Source organism: Pinus tabuliformis, chromosome J (assembly GCF_031772625.1).
Source record: "Pinus tabuliformis cultivar Carrire ecotype Pingquan chromosome J, CPIR1, whole genome shotgun sequence".
Lineage (NCBI taxonomy): Eukaryota > Viridiplantae > Streptophyta > Pinopsida > Pinales > Pinaceae > Pinus > Pinus tabuliformis.
Window position 1 is genome coordinate 757,020,112 of NC_142295.1, and position 12,581 is coordinate 757,032,692.

The window sequence follows — 12,581 nt, forward strand, 5'->3', positions numbered from 1 at the left end:
ATAACTCTCAAAACGCACCAATGCAACATAGTGAATGTAGTCAACAATGCAAAATCCAAACTCAAGCTCCAACATTTAATACAACATTTAACTCATGCTCCAACATTCTTGAACCAATGCACCAGTATACAAGAGTTTCAATCCAGGCAATCCATTCAACCTAGGAGTAATAAAAAATTTATAATGCATACCAGGAGTTATAACACGCAAATTCAACACACAGGACCTCGAGACTTCAATCAATGCACGTGAGCATTATTATTAAAGAATTTTGTATTATTTATTCTCATATTTATAATATTTTCGTAATCCTTAAAGATTAGGTGTCAACATATGGAATGTTAGTGTTGAATGAAGGTTTCATTCCTACATTAATTGGTGTTATGAGCAACAAGAGGTTTCAAGGAGAGATTTGGAAAGGTCCTTTCAAATCCTTAGAGTTTCTAATTCTAATCACTATAGAGAATCAGACTTGTATCTTGGGCTATATAAGTCATTGGCAAGGTTTTCTATCTAGGCTAGATGTATTTTAGGACTTCCGAATGTATTCAGGAACTTGGGGATTCGACAATTTTACATTTGGGCATTTTGAGAATGAAATGGATTCAAAATGATCTACATATCTCGTAGAGAGAGTAAGTAGAAGGTAAAATATGGGGTGGGTCCCATTTGGAGGTACGAAGGAATGAAGCTAGATTTATCTAGCAAGCCAGATTTAATATGAGTATTTGAAGTGGGCTCTCTAGGAAGGTTTAATGGCACATGGTTAGATTACCTCATGAGTGGAGGATGCATCCAAGATATAGGACATCTCAGGGTAAGGGAATACAACAAATATTTGTAGCTCTGGATGTTTGCAAGGGATGAACTACAATGATACTTGGTCTGGAGATCTAGAATTCCTAGGTTCCAGGGAGGATGTCACTTGGGAATTTTCATGTGCACCTGGATTTCCCTAAGGATTAGATATAACATAGAAGTGTTGAAAAATGAAAAGGGTTAGGCCCTATGGGATCGAAAACTAGGCTAAGGTGGCAAGAACCATGACTACATGGATGCCACATGGATATTGTGAATGCTGTGGAAAAATCTTACTGATGTGGCAAGGATTAATTGGTCAACCTTTAAAAGGGCATAACTTTCAATCCAGGAGCTGGATTGGAATAAATTTCATATCTTTGGAAAGATCTTGATGAGATGGATGTGATGGTGTTTTCTAAAGATAATTTCATAAAATATGGCGGAGAAGGAATTTTTTTCCAATCCCATCTTCATACTGAGACTATGGAGGTCATGTTAGTTAAAAATAATACCTCCCATAATCCTGGAAATTCCAAGGGGGTGGGAGGGACCATTACAATAAATAGAATTTCTCGTTGAACCATACTATAGGAATCCTTTTCAAACACTATTATTACACCTTCATCACTCATCTTGGTTTCAAAAATCAAATTTCTAGCTAATCCTAGGATGTGCAAAACACTAGGGAGTGTTCTAATACGTCCACCCATGAGATTCAACTTGAGTTTTCCTCATATTATGATTCTAGTTTTTGAGTCATCTCCTAAGAAAGCATCATCACCATTGAATCTTTCATACTCGCAAAAACACTCCTTGTGAGGAGTCATATCATAAGATACAACTAAGTCGACCAACCATGCCTCATGATCTACATGTGTACTTGAAGAAATGATCCGGATTTAAACAAGAACGCAACAAATTACAGAGATAACCATATACACAAAGATGCAGCGGAAATGATACTTCATTTCATTAATGGAAAATACTGAAATATGCTTACAACCAGAAATGGAAATAAACCAGCTAGGGCGATGGTAGCTTATCTCTGAGAAGAGATGTGGTGGCTACATGCCTCTGAACTATGTTACAATGAGGCTCGAAGGCCTATTTATTGTTGAGAAACAATGAAAAACCCTTAACATTCCAAAACCTAACCCTAGCAGATGAAACGCCAAACTGTGGGCCCCGTTTGGGGTAAATTGGTACATCAACTTCCCGGGGGCGTAACTTTGGCATATGATCTCCGTTTGACGCATACAATAGCTCGTTAGAAAGATCTATCCGAGTACTACCATTGTTGGAACAGGCAACATGGGTCCATTCCATGGACCCATGTTGCCCCCGGATTCCCCAAAAAATGTCATTTAGGGCCTCAAAACGGCTCCGGAAGATCAGGACCCGAAAAACTGCTAAAAATAGTAAGTTGTGCTACAATTAAGGAAACTGAAAATGTTGAGAAAGACAATGGTGGGGGTCCAGGTGGACTTGGCAGGTGGCCACCAATATCCACCTGGATCATTCCTCCCCCCTTAGGAAGCAATGGTCCCCATTGCGTTGAGCTCCTCCATGAGATGAGGAAACTTTTGCTGAACCTGTTCCCTGGTGAGCCACTTGCCCTGCTGAAGGAGTTGGCCGGCTTTGACAACTCGATACAGTTGGATATTCTGTTGGCCAGTGTTCTTGATCTGTGTGTCCATGATCCGATCAGTTGCAGCTTGTTCCATGCAATCTGGATTTAATTCTGTGGGTTTGAGCTGTTCTGCAATGTCGGATGTGTCTAGCAATGGTGGAAAGTATGGCCGAAGGCGGTCCACATTGAACACTGGGTGCAGGCCAAGGAATGGGGGAATGCTGAGCTCAAATGCATTGTCTCCCATAGCCTTAGTAATGGTGTAAGGACCATATTGGAGTGGTCTCAATTTCCGATAGGCTCCAGTAAGACGTTCCTTTTGCAAATGCAACCAGACTTTGTCGCCCACCTGAAACTTGTGTGGCACCCGATGTTGATCACGTCGATGCTTGTACTTGGCATTTGATTTCTCAAGAATGTCATGGACCTGCTGGCGAATATGTTGGATGCGCTCAATGAAGCTGGTGGCCTTATCTGTTTCGGACTGGACATGAGCTGAATTCATGTGAGTAGCTGCAAGTGGCATGGCCACATCAATGGGGCATAGTGGCTGGAATCCCAAACCCACCTGAAAAGGGCTATGGCCAGTGGAGCTGTGAAGAGCTCGGTTGTAGCTGTGCTGAACATAGGGGAGGCTCTCGTCCCATGTGCGTGGATGCTTTGAGTTATACATGCGCAGAATGTGCACAATCATCCTATTGACAACCTCTGTCTGGCCATCAGTTTGAGGATGGAAGGCTGTGGACTTCGTGAGTTTGGTGTCCAGCATTGACCAGAGACTGGACCAAAATGCGCTGAGAAACCAACTATCCCGATCTGAGATGATAGACTGTGGGATCCCAAAGTGCACCCACACTCGTTCAAAGAAGAATTTAGCAGTGGCTTCTGCTGTGATATTCTTCTTGCAGGCCACCATAATGGCCATCTTCGAGAACCTGTCGACGACCACAAAAACACAGTCATTTCCGTGCTTAGTGGAAGGAAGGCCTGACATGTAATCCATGGAGATGGATTCCCAAGGTCGACTAGGGGTAGGCAACGGGGTATAGAGGTCGTGCTTCTTAATGGTCGGTTTGGCAATGACACAGGCAGTACATGATCTGATGTACTTCCCAACATCCTGTCGAAGATTTGGCCAATAGAAATAATTTTGCAGTACTGCCATTGTTTTCTCGACCCCGAAATGCCCAGCAGCCCGACTGTAGTGTGCTTCCCAAATCATCTTGGCACGCTTGCTTGAAGGAACACAAAGGTGACCGAGGTGGCATAATAGGGCATCCTGGAGGTGAAAATCTGCAACACGCCAACCCTCCAAGAGTGTCTGGTATGTGTGGCCGAATTCTGGGTCGATTTTGTAGAGAAGTGGCCAATCAGAAGTCTCGTGCCCACAAGAGTTGAGCACGGTGGTTAACGCCATGATCGGTGGTCGACTGAGGCAATCTGCAACATTATTGGTGCTTCCCTTCTTATACTTGATATTCAAGTGGAACTGTTGCAGGTATGTAGACCACTTCTGATGGCGATCATTCTGCAATTTCCCTTGGGTCTGTATGAACTGCAGGGGTCGGTGGTCTGTGTGGATGACTGTTTCTTTCCCCAAAATGTAATGCTTCCATTGTCGGCAGGCCTGTACAATGGAATACATCTCTTTATCATAAGTGGGGTACTTTCGAACTGTGTCTGAAAGTGTTTCATTGTGATATACCACTGGATGTCCATGTTGAGTAAGGACTGCCCCAATAGCATAGTCAGAGGCATCTGTCTCGACCTCAAATGGTTGTTGTAAATCTGGTAACGCGAGCACTGGTGTCGTGCAGAGGCAATCCTTCAACTCCATGAATGCCTTCTGTTGAGATTCAGACCAAAAGAATTTTGCTTTCGCCCCTCCCTTGGTGACCTGACTCAAGGGCCAAGAAATATGAGAAAACCCCAACACAAACCTGCGGTAGAAGTTGGCAAGACCTAGAAAGCTGCGGAGCTCTGTTGGAGTGGTTGGAGAGGGCCAATCCCGAATGACTTGGATCTTGGCTGGATCGACATGCACCCCCTATTCATCAATGATGTATCCCAGATACTGAACCTGGGTCATGCCAAAAGTGCATTTCTCCAAATTGGCACATAGCTTGTGTTGCCGCAGTGTTTGGAGAACCTGTCGGATGTGGTGGAGGTGCTCTTCCCAACTCTGGCTGAAGATCAGAATGTCATCCAAGTATACTACTACAAAGGAGTTGGTGAATGGCCGCAAGATGTCATCCATTAGCCTCATAAAGGTTGCAGGAGCATTCGTCAATCCGAAAGGCATGACCAACCATTCGAAGAGGCCCTCCTTGGATTTGAAGGCAGTCTTCCACACATCAGAGGGTTCGATTGGTACCTGGTGATATCCTGACTTCAGATCGATCTTGCTGAAATATTTCACCCCCTTTAGTTGGTCTAGGAGGTCATCAATCCGCGGGATCGGGTACCTATTACGGACAGTGATCTTGTTCAGCGCTCGCTAGTCAATACAGAGTCTCCACGTCCCATCCTTCTTCTGTACCAACATGATCGGGCTCCCACAGGGCAATGAACTCGGACGGATGTGACCTTTCTGCAGGAGCTCCTGAATCTGCCTCTTGATTTCATCATTCTCCAGAACGGAGCGCCGATAAATTGGTCCATTGGGTAGCGGCGCACCTGGGGTCAGATCGATGGAGTGCTTGACTTGACAGTGCAGAGGAACCCCTGCCGGGGAGGTGAAGATGTCCTCGCACTCCTCCACAATCTTGTCCATCTGTAGTTGTCGTGCAAAGGGACCCCGTCTGGAGGTCGCGGCCACTGTCTTCTTCTTTCCTTGAGGGCGTATCATCAGGAAAACAAATTTCCTGGTTTTGGAAATGATCTTACTGCATGGTTTTGCAGTAATCAAAGAGATGGCGGCAGGTGGTGCTACCTCTGGTATCCTGAACAACTTATTTCCCAATGTAATAATAACAACACGGGGCCTTGATTCATACACAGCATGTCGCTTCCACAAGTATGGTTGTCCTAGTAATACATCACAAACTTCAAGGGGAGCAATGTCACACAATACCTCATCCGTGAAGGGCTTGATGTTGTATGGAAGGCGACACTGCTGGCTCACGTGAAGATCTCGTCCTTGGTGAAGCCACCCAATGGTGTATAGTTGTGGATGTGCCGTGGTCGGTAAGCCCAACCGCTTCACGATCTCTGCCGAAATGAGGTTCTTTTGACTCCCGCTATCAACAATGAATTGTATCGGGGAGCCCTTTACCCACATCTGAGAGTGGAAGAGATGCTCCTCCTCCTCTGGATCTTCGGGTTCATTTTTCTGGATCTTTGCGGTAGCAACAGTGGCGCTGGGATCCGCATCAATGATCTGCTTCCCTTTTTCATACCCCTTATCGGGTTCTGACTCAGAGTCGGAACATGCATCTGATTTTGAAACCTTTAGCTCAGCCACCAGTGACTGCTTGGCCCGACACTCACTTGTGTTGTGAGTGGAGCTCTTATGGAACTCGCACCATTTTCCAGTGTCCTTTCTCGGCTTCGTGGCGCTGTTCTTTGCTTGCAGCTTCGGCTGGTTGTCTTGGGCTATCCCGCCTTGGCTTTGTCCTTTGTTCTGTGGTTTCGGGGCACCTTTCCCCTGCTTTGGATTCGCAGATCCAAAGTCTCGCTTCTTTTGTTTAAACTTCTGCTCGACCTTGACGGCATATCGGTATGCTGCGCCGAGCGAGGGGATGTTTAGGAATTGTATTTCTTCCTGGATGTACTTGTGCAGGCAGCCACGGTATTTGAGTATCAAATGTTGCTCTGAATCCTTGATACCCAACTTTGTGCGAAGGGTATGGAAAAGATTGGTGAACTCTGGCACGTCTTGGTCCCTTCCCTGCCGCAGCGTGGTCCACTTTATGTATTCATCCTCATAGCTTCCAACAGGGTAGTACTGCTCCTTGACGGCATCCCGGAACGAATCCCAGGTGGGTGCGGCTGAAAATAGTGAGCCAATACTTTCATCCTTCTGCTCGCAGTAGGTTTCCCACCAGTCCTTGACGCGGGGGGCTACTTTGAGGAGAGCAAAAACAATCTTTTCCCGACTCGAAAATTCATGAACAGAAAAATAACCCTCTAGCAGATTTAACCATTTATCTACGGCGTCTACGTCTATCTGACCCTCGAATATGGGGATTTCAAAATTAACTTGTACCTTAAAGGGTGTGGCGTTTCCAGAGTAGCTGCTGGAAGCCGATGCGTTGCTTCTGGGTAGCCGCTGAAGGATCTGGGCAAAGCTGTCCATCATCGCGTTCCGTTGTCGCTCGAGGGCTTCTTCGAGCAAGATTTTGATGGGATCTCCTGCCCCCTCGTCTTTCTTCTCGTCCGCCATGGGAGGCCGTCAAGATCTGCGAGGTTGGTCTTGCAAAGGTTCAACCAGTTCAAGCCCTAACTCCTTATATCCCGACCTTGTTGGGGACATGCAAAGAAAAACAGAGAAAAAGCAGACCGCTCTGATACCACTGATCCAGATTTAAACAGGAACGCAACAAATTACAAAGATAACCATATACACAAAGATGCAGCGGAAATAATACTTCATTTCATTAATGGAAAATACTGAAATATGCTTACAACCAGAAATGGAAATAAACCAGCTAGGGCGATGGTAGCTTATCTCTGAGAAGAGATGTGGTGGCTACATGCCTCTGAACTGTGTTACAATGAGGCTCGAAGGCCTATTTATTGTTGAGAAACAATGAAAAACCCTTAACATTCCAAAACCTAACCCTAGGAGATGAAACGCCAAACTGTGGGCCCCGTTTGGGGTAAATTGGTACATCAACTTCCCGGGGGCATAACTTTGGCATATGATCTCCGTTTGACGCATACAATAGCTCGTTAGAAAGATCTATCATTGACCCATGTTGCCCTCGGATTCCCCAAAAAACGTCATTTAGGGCCTCAAAACGGCTCCGGAAGTTTAGGACCCGAAAAACTGCTAAAAATAGTAAGTTGTGCTACAATTAAGGAAACTGAAAATGCTGAGAAAGACAATGGTGGGGGTCCAGGTGGACTTGGCAGGTGGCCACCAATATCCACCTGGATCAAGAAACCAAGTACACATCCCCTCTTCATCTAATAACGTTTTTCCTTTTGCACAAGGAATCTACAAATCCCTTCTCTTTCTCAGGAATGTTAGATCTACAATCATTCTTGTAATTCTCTTATTTTCCACATATCCAACATAACTTTATAAACTTTCTTAAAGATTTATATCTTCCTCTAGATTTAGATCTCCTACTCAAGAACTTATTTTTATTTCTACTTTTGGATTTTCCTCTTATAGACAAAGAATTTCCATTATGTATTTCCATGTTTTTCCATCTCATCTCCTCCAATAACAAGGAGGAGACTATTTTATCAAACTTTAAAGTAGTTGCATTACTACATATGGCAACAACTACACTATCCCATGTGTTTGGTAGAGAACATAGCAAACTAATGCACTTATTTTCATTTGAAATCTTAATATAAATAGATAATAGCATACTTACCAAAATATTGAAGGCATTAAAATGCTTTGTCACTAACTCTCCATCCTTTATGTTTAGGTCATATAGCTTCTTCTACAAGAACAAATTGTTCACCGTGGACTTAGATTGATACAAAACCCCTAAATTCTCCCACAAATCCTTCACTCTAGCTTCCTCTGAAACATTCAATAATACTAAATATGAGAGACACAATCATATTGTGATCTTTGCCTTTTGATCCAACTTGGTATAGTATTTTCTTAATATCCCTATTAGTGCAATACCCAGATCCACAATGATCTGTTGATCCCTGCCCACCAGAAAATCTTTTTCCCACTCAATTTCTTGATCTCTATCTTCATACTACTCACCATTTCCTTTTCACCACAATAATAACTTATGTATATCTCCCACTATGGTAGGGTCTACCACAAGCCCGAGCCAAAACCCTTAGCCACAAAGGTGTCCCCTTGAAGTAAAAACTTATCTAATACCAAACATAGGTTTTAACCTTGCACCTATAATTCCTGCAAAAAAAATTCAATAAAGAAAATAATATTCAATGGAAAACACACACATTACAAAAAAAATAAAAAAAAATCCTGGAAAGCCAAGACCAAGAAAGCCAGATCTTTCAATATATTATCTTTACAATGTTACAATATAAGATGTGTATGTTGTAGTGTTCATAAACCCACAATCCATTAACATTGGATTAGAATACAATCATAGTTTCATTAATTGGATCTACAAAACCATGGAAAAACCACCATGCACTTGAAAACCGCTAAAAGTGAAAACCATGTGTAGAAATCATGAAAAATGGATGCAAAGAACCATCTAGAAAAATTTCAGGATGTTGCCTTGAACCACATGCAAGGGGGTTACCACTCCCCCCCGTACCTGCTATGTGTGTGGTGCATTTAAATCTTGTGTGGGGTTAGTCATGTAAAGAATATAACACTTAGGTACTATTGTATTTTTATTTAAATTTAGTATTTAGTATTCTTGATTTGTTTTCTCTATTTTCCTAATCCTATGGGTAGTTCTTAATTTGCAGAGTTCAAAGTGTGTAACAAATTATATTTTCTGTCTTTCCTGTAACAATCTCATGGTTCAACAAACATTTAGATTTCTCCATGTCTGAATAGTTATAACATATTTAGAGATTTAATTAATTTAGTTGAGTTACATGTTGTGCTCTCAATATTGATTATAGAATCATAGTATCTTTTATGTTTTTTTGTTGAGTTCAAAGTGTATTAAATTACAATTTGAGTCTATTAATTATTGAGTGGAAAGTTCTTATAATAGATTTCCTTTCATGCAGAATTGTTTCCTTTCAATAATTTATTTTCCTGCAATTGACTAGAATTTAATTTCCTACAATTAGCTAGATTCTCATTTCCTGCAACTAGATTTTAGCTTTTGAAGCAATAATTGTTTTAAGAATAAAGTAGTTTACTTTCTATTGTAGGTTTTAACCCCATACAGAAATTACCTACATACGAATTCTAAGAACAGAAAATAAACAAATGCGAGAGCATAAGACATAAAACACATATACATAGAGATTTTCCCCTGGATCCCAAAACCGGGACTACCAACTTGATTTTTCATCATATTCCTTTCAATGTTACAATACATATTTATACATGCCAAAGCATCCAATACCATGGACCGAAAACCATCGCATCCAAAACCATGTGCGAAAACCATGCACAAAACCATAGGTAGGTCTGCCCAACCTAATATAGGGTCCAAAAAAAAATTTCTCGGGACGCTGCCCCGGACCTCGTAGAGGGGGCCTACTCACCCCCCTCAAACCCCCTGTGACCCCCCCACTGCGCAATTGGTGCAACGAAGGGGCGGCTCCACCCCCCTCTGACCCCCCGATTAACTACATAGGCTAGTCATGGAAAGAATATAACACAACCCAACATTCTCCCATTTGTTGTTTTCTTTTCACAGGTGGCCATAGGAGAGCTTAGTCATTTTTCCAACCCTACAATGCCCATTGTTTCTCTAAACCAAGATAAATTATCAGAGCTCACATATTTTGTCAATGCATCTACAGTATTCTTCAAAGTGTCCACCTTTACCAGCAACACCTTTTTGTCTTCTATCACATCCCTCACAAAGTGATACTAAACATCAATGTGCTTTATCTTTGAATGATAAGTAGGGTTCTTTGCCAAGAAAATTGCACTTTGGCTATCACAGTCTATCCTTATAGCTCCCTGTATACTTGAACACAATCTCTGCAACCAAACTGCTTCCTTGCTTGCATGAGTGGCTGCCATGTATTCTGCCTCTGTAATTGATAGTGCCACTACAGATTGTTTCTTACTCATCCAACTGACTGCACCTCCAAATAGGTTAAACACATACCCACTTGTAGATCTTCTCTAATCCAAATCTCCAGCCAAGTCTACACAACAAAGCTACGAATATCCAACACTCTATCCAATCCTGGTCTTCCTTCGTAGCACAAGCCATAATCACTAGTGCCACGAAAATACCTAAAAACCCGCTTCACTGTTGTCCAGTGCTCCTTCCCTGGTTTTGACATAAAACTTCTCAATACTCTCACTGCATGTGCAATGTCTGGTCTAGTAAATACCATCGCATACATTAGGCTACCGACTACACTTGCATATGGAACATGGGACATGTCCTCTTCCTCTTCTTTGTCTTGGGACACTGTTCAGCAGATAAATTTACACCTACAAGAATAGGAACCTTCACTGGCTTACTATCTTGCATATTAAACCTATGCAATATTGTCTCAACATACTTCCTCTGGTTTAACTAGAGCTTCCTCTTTCCCCGATCTCTTTTAATTTCCATGCCCACAATATAGTTTGCAGCACCAAGATCTTTCATGTCGAATTTGGAGGACAATTGGGTCTTCAAATCCTGGATAATTTCTTTGTCATTTCCAACCAGCAACATATCATCCACATATGAGACCAGATAAATAACATGGTCACCAATTAATTTAAAATACACACAGTGATCTTCTTTTCTTCTGGTGAAGCCAAGTCCCTGTATAAATGTATCAAATTTTTGATACCACATCCTTGGCAACTGTTTTAACCCATACAGAGACTTTTTTAACTTGCATACCAGTTCTTTATTACCCTTCACCACAAAGCCTTCAGGTTGCTTCATGTAGATCTCTTCTTCCAGATCCCCATGAAGAAATGTTGTCTTCACATGCATCTGTTCTACCTCAAAATCAAAAGTAGCAGCAACAAACAAAGTAATCTAATAGAAGCTACCTTGGCAACAGGAGAAAAAATATCACCAAAATCAATTCCCGGCACCTAGGAATAACCTTTTGCTACCAACCGAGCTTTGTATTTCTCCACCTTTCCTTCTGCATTTGTCTTCTTCTTGAACACCCATTTGTTGCCAATGGGTTTCCTTCCAGCTGGCAACTCCACCGGATCCCATGCCTCATTTTGTGCAAAGATGCCATTTCATCAACCATGGCCTCTTTCCAGTGTTTGTCATCCTCTGAATCTACTGCTTCCTTCACAGTTCTGGGATCATCATCAATAATAGATAAAGCAAAATTTGAACAAAAAGTAGATGGACTATACCTTTCTGGTTGCCTTCTTTCTCTAACTGATCTTGTCACACTTGGAATTTGTGGCTCTTCATCTTCTGATTCCTCTTCTACTGTAGAGTTTGATTCTTCCTCCTTTAGCTCAAACTCTATCTTATCAGGTTTCTTTGGTTGGAATTCATGTTTAATAACATCTTTAACCTCTCTAAACACCACATCTCGGCTATACACAACCTTCCTTGTTACTGGGTTCCAAAGCTTATAACCCTTTAAACCATCCTTATACCCAATAAAGATGCACTTTTCAGATTTACTATCTAATTTTGTTCTTTTCTCCTTTGGAACATGTACATATGCATCACATCTAAATACCCTCAGATGTGAAAGAGAGGGTTTCTTACCAGTCCATACCTCTTGTGAAGTCTTATCCTCCAACGTTGACGAAGGTGACCTGCTGGCCAGGTAACATGCAGTCTCCATCGCCTCTGCCCAGAATTCTTGTCCTAGCCCGGCACCATTGAGCATGCTTCTTGCCCTTTCCATCAACGTCTTGTTCATACTTTTTGCAACTTCATTCTTCTCAGGTGTATATGAAGTATTCTTTTTCTGTGCTATACCACACTTCTTATAGAATTCTTCAAATTCCTTACTGCAAAACTCTCCACTGTTATCTATCCTCAACACCTTTATCTTCTTCTATGTTTGGTTTTCCACCAGAGCCTTAAATTCTTTAAACTTGTCAAAGACTTCATATTTCTTCTTGAGGAAATATACCCATGTATTCCTTGAGAAGTCATCTATAAATGATACATAGTACACAAACTTACCTAGTGATGGAACCTTTACAGGTCCAAACACATCACTATGCACAAGCTCTAATATCTATTTCGCCCTCTTACCACCAGAGGGGAAACTCACTCGATTATGCTTCCCATATACACAATTTTCATAGAAATCAAAATCCAAAGAGCTATTAGTCATACCTTCTACCATACCTTTACCATGAAGTATTCAAAGGCCCTTCTCTCCAATATGTCCAAGCCTTTGA